The sequence below is a fragment of the Sciurus vulgaris genome (genome assembly GCF_902686455.1).
Source record: "Sciurus vulgaris genome assembly, chromosome: 4".
NCBI lineage: Eukaryota > Metazoa > Chordata > Mammalia > Rodentia > Sciuridae > Sciurus > Sciurus vulgaris.
In genome coordinates this window covers 77963454-77968858 of record NC_136464.1, presented here as the reverse complement: position 1 = coordinate 77968858, position 5405 = coordinate 77963454, and the positions used below count along the sequence as shown (strand labels likewise).

The following is a 5405-nucleotide window of genomic DNA, read 5'->3' as shown; positions in this document are numbered from 1 at the left end:
TTTGCTTACCTATGGTAATCATTTCACAATCTTTCACTACATGAATATAAACCCATCATGTTTTCACTTAAATATATGCAATAAAAACAAAGCATCCTTATAAAAATTAAGTAATAAAATACAAAGAATAACTATGAACAAATTTTAATTATCTCTAATATTCATTAGGAGCATTGACTTTGGAAATTCATTAAAATTTAGACATTAGTTCTTCTAATGATATAGTAAAGAAGAATAAATTTTAATATAACATGTATAAATAAGTATTATATAGTGTTATACATTTGACTAAACATTTCCACATGTTAAAGTAACGTTTTGCTTAGATTTCATTAGTCTTTTCCAATTGTAACACTGAATGCAGCATCAATTTTTCATAGTTGTTAAGTTCCTCAGTGTATAATATCATGATTATTATCATGTCACTACAACAGAAAAATGAAATTACAGATTACTTTGCCAGATGGTTTTCCTTTGCTGAACCAGCCTTCTCTATCATTTATTTGACATTATGAAGATAAACATTATTATTTTAAAAAGTATCAATAAATGTGTGTAGCAATTAACCCCAAATATGATGCTAATTTCTGGGTCAAGTTCTATAGACTGTGCTCCATGGTTTTTTGACTTGTAGCATGTCCTTAGACCAAATGAAAGTGTTCCTCCCTAATTCTAGAAAAAAATCAAGATGTCTTGCTTCTTGACAGCATCCATTCCAGATCAGTCTCTTGCTTGAGTTCTCAAAATCACAAAGCACAAACCCAAATTCCCTAGAAAACCTCTCTTAAACTGTTACTGAGAGGTTCCATGGTTCTCCATGATGTAGGACTCTGTGATGCAACAAATGGCCTCCTCCCTCCCCAAAAAAGAAGAAAAAAAAATTTTAAATTTTAATTACAAGTGTGTGACAGGTGGGTTTTCACTACAGGTGTTCTACTGACATTCTCATTTTTCACCCTCTATCCTACTCACAACATCCCTGAAGAAATAACATGGGGTTAAAAGCCTTATTTTGTGCCAGAATAAGTGGTTGGTCCTAGAGCACACAGACCATAAAGTCTTAGTCATGAGTCAAAATCTCTTAAGTCTCCAGATTTTTCTTCAAGATGGGCCAGTCAATGGAAACTGCATCTCAAAGGAAGGAGAAAAGATGATTGCAACTCGGGACAACTAATTCAGAATGGGACACAGATTAGGCAAAACCCTGCAGGAAAAGGCCAAAGGTAAGAACAGCAACAGGTCAAAAGAGGAAAGAGGGGGCTATAGAAGGGGCAGGAAATTTAATAGGCTAGAAAGACCAAATGACTTTGCAGCAAGTGGGTGGAAGTGGATGTCTGATAGGTATGACATGGAGGAGACAGCACTTGGCAAGGCTGAAGGTCCTAGAAAGTCTAAAGGTGGCTGGCCAATGATAATCATTTAGCACAGCTTTTTGTGGGTACCTTTTAAGAGCACAGTTCTGTGACTATTAGTGTTTACCCGACCATAGTTCAGCATTTTATATGAATTCAGCATCCAAAGTTAGGCATTTTCTGGAAAGAAATTGGTACTTGCCTCTTGAATGTCAATTTCACATTTGCCCAGTGGAGGCTTTTGGGTCAGAGGTGCTAACAAGATGAAGAGCTCTGTGCTTCCAGGTCTGTGGTGTGGAGTTTGTCTGCCCTGGCCTGAGGATGACAGGATGGCCAGATGGCCAGGTCAGTGTGTGCTGAATGGGTCAAAGTGTAGGGAAATACATGGGAAGGTCCATTTCCATTCTTCACCACCACAGAACAGGGCTCCACTCCTTGCCCTTGGTTGGGGATGAGGGTAGTACTTCCTCTAGGGTGTTATTGGAAGTGTGTTTTTGGAAGTCCCACAGGTTGGCCCTGGTCTGGAGAGGTTGGCAGGAGCATGCTTTCTCAAAATAAAGCTGCTAGGACAAGATAGTCATGCTTGTCAACCAAACAGGAATTCCGTGCATGTGTGTGCTATTCAGATCCTCATAAGAAAACTGAGGCTCAGATAAGTGAGGTTATTTCAGAAGACCAACCGCTTAGTAAAGAGCAGTCTCTTTTCAGGAAGGTAAGGTAACTTCTAAAAGTCATCCAGTTCAGGAGGGAGAAGACCATGACCTGGTCCCCTGGTCTACCAAGCAGATACTGATGTAGTGGTTCCTGTTATCTCCCTGGTTAAGAGTCCTGAGCTATCATCTTCTTTTATACTTAGTCTCCCCACCTCTCACACCTTGACAGGATCCCCCCAGAATTAGGCTGAACTTTGAGTTCTGGGTCCAGCACTGAACCCCAAAGACCAGATAAGAGGACTCATGTCCTGAACTTAGAGCCTGGGACTCAAGGTTCCAACCCCAGTGCACAGAACAAGAACCTGAACAAGAAAACCGATAGGAAGAGAAAAACCTAGGCTTCGTTAAACTTGTAGCATCTTGGCTCTGTGCATCACTGAAGGAAAAGCTCAAATAAATGAGCCAACCTCCTGGAAGCCAGAGCCCAGCTGCCAATACAGGCCACAAGCCACAAGGTCAAACTTCAAGCAAAGCCAGTGGCTCTTTAATTTAAGACCCATTCACAGAGCATAAAGGTGTGTATCTTCTCTAGAAAACCAAGATCACGGCCCTCCACCCCGCGCTGCTAAGCTTCGCTCTCTCCCCACCACCCCACCCCCACCCCCACCCCACCCCCACCCGCATCGGGTCTTTGTACCTGGATGTTGCAGGTCAGTCTCCCGCGGGAGCGCAGGCTGCAGCCCCCCAAGCCGCCCTGTCTTCTGGGCCCTCTTTCCCCTTCTCTCTACCTCTCCACCTCTCCTTTCTCCCCGCCTTCTCTCCTTCAGGCTCTCTCTCTGAATCTCGACCTTAATTCTTTTTCCCCGCCCTGCCTGCTCCCTCGTTGGCCCGGCCCGCATGAGCTCCAAGGCGCCGCCTTCCACCTCCCTGGTGCGTCCGAGGGACGCAGCTGGGCCGCTGGCGCCGCAGCTTTTGTGGAGCCGGTCAGAACCCACACTTCACCGGGCGAGCTAGCTGGCGACCTGCAAGCAAAATGGGAAATGAGGCAAGTTGCCCTTTGGACATGTGCTCACTTTGATGTTGATGAAATTAGAAGGCTGGGAAAGAGATTTAAGAAGCTGGATTTGGACAATTCTGGTTCTTTGAGTGTCGAAGAGTTCATGTTTCTGTCAGAGTAACAGAATCCTTTAGTACAAAGAGTAATAGACATATTTGACACAGATGGGAATGGAGAAGTAGACTTTAAAGAGTTTATTGAGGGAGTCTCTCAAGTCAGTGTCAAAGGAGATAGGAGCAGAAGTTAAAGTTTGCTTTCCGAATCTGTGCCATGGATAAAGATGGCTGTATTTCCAGTGGGGAAGTTGAACATGATGGTTGGGAACAATTTGAAAGATACACAGTTATAGCAAAGTGTAGACAAAACTATAATAAATGAAGATAAGCGTGGAGATGGAGGAAAATCCTTTGAAGAATTCTGTGCTGTTGTAGGTGGCCTAGATATCCACAAAAAGATGGTGGTAGATGTGCGAGTCTCTGGAGAGTAGCATCCACCACTGTTACTTTCTTCTCCATCTCTGAAAATCTGCTCAAGACATCCAGCAATGATCTTTGTGTATTTAAGTGGAAGTATTTTTCTCTGTGAAATCACATTTCCAACATGACCCTCATGAAGGCAGCTGTTATTGAACTCTTCTCTCAACTCAGTGTAGCACTTTACAGTCTGAAGGACAGAAACATGAAAAGAGCATATCCATGTGGTGGAGAAAGGAAACAGGTTGATTTTTTAATTTATTTTTCTTCATCTTTTGTAACAAGAAAATATCAGTATATACATATGTAGCTTTGTATTTATGTAATAGATTGGCTTTAATTTAATATACTTGATTCAGAAACAAAATGATAGAGCACAAAAGTGCCAAGCAGAACATAAAACATCCTTACTTTTATTTCCAGTTTTTGGGTCGATAGAAGATTGTACAATTTGAGCGGTGTGTTAGACCAGCTAGTTTCCTTTTCCTGTGCTGTCTCCTTTGAGAGATTGACAAAGCATTTGTTAATGTCCTATTATTTACTTTAATTACAATTTTGTAAGAAAGAGTCAATAACTTTATGTATTCCTGTGCATATATTTCCAGGGACTGGGTCTCATTGTTGAGCAGTTTTCAGTTCATCTCTAGCTGAAAAGAAATATAGTTCAGTGCTGCTGCCAAGAGCTCGTTCTTGTGTTCATATAGTGACTGCTTAACATTATGGTTATGGCTGCTTCCTTCTATAACTTTGTGTCTAGGAGCCATTACATTTATTAAATGTCCCTCAGTAAACGTAATTTTCCAGTTGTGGTTTATACGTAAAGGCCAGAAGCTCTCTGAGGCAATCATGGTTTTTTCTCTTTTGCATTACATAATGAAGAGAACTTGAAGTAATCATGTAACTGCTTAGGATATCCGTTTGTTATATTATATATGGATGAATAATTTTTCTTTAAGTCCTGTTTGAATCATGAATTTCCCTTCTGTGTTTCAAAAAACTTTCAGCTAATCTAAGAAACTGGTGATATTAATGTGCAGATATACATCTGAACATCCCACACATTTGTGATTTAAATGGGGAAATCTTGCTAATCTATATGCTACAGAAGAGCAAAATTTTATCTAAATTGATACTGAGTAAATTTTTTACCCCAAGGTATAGGGAGTGCATGATTTTTTTTTTTTTTGCCCATAAAATTGGTAATTGATGGTAAATTAATAAATTTTTGTGATATAAAAGTAGGGTATCATGTTCCATCACTCGAAGTTATTCTTTCCCTTTTCTGCAAGGCACTATTGACTGGAAGAAAAACATTTTTGGTAGCTTATATGACACTAGTCTTTCCCTATATAGTTTTTTTAATGAAAACAGGTTTTGTAATACATGGAGTTGTTGCATGTAGACTGATTTAAAATATACCTCTGTTTACATAATTTTGCATAATTTTAAAAAGATAATTTTTGCCAAACTTTGGAAATGTTATAATGGTTCAAACTGAAAATTTCCACCATATGTGACTTTCTTCCTGGATCAGTATGTGGTTTACAATCCCCAGCCAGTGATTGATCTGTTCCAGTGTCAACTGCCATGTGCTCCTGCTTCAAGAGGGAGCTAGTCTTTTGTGAATTTTTTGTACTTAATTATTTGTTACAAATATTTTAGCAAAATGCTTTCTATTTCTCTGGCTTGTGCATATCTTGGCTGGCATTACAGAAAAATAGTGCAAACATTATTTCCTTACTGGGGAATGAGTGTTTTCTTTCCCCCCTTTTTTTCCCTCTTTTTTAGTTTGTGTGTAGGGTAGATAGGGGAGGAGATAGTTTACGTTGAATGTTTAGTTTTTCTTATGCATGATACGTCCTGTTATGGG

The 5405-nt window shown here is 39.9% G+C and overlaps 1 pseudogene across 1 annotated transcript; it reads left to right on the top strand.

The window, feature by feature from the left end:
* Positions 1-3038: 3038 nt before the first annotated feature.
* Positions 3039-3642, top strand: LOC306659400 (calcineurin subunit B type 1-like; annotated as a pseudogene). The gene has a single exon. The product of its transcript is annotated as a calcineurin subunit B type 1-like (transcript).
* Positions 3643-5405: the final 1763 nt, after the last annotated feature.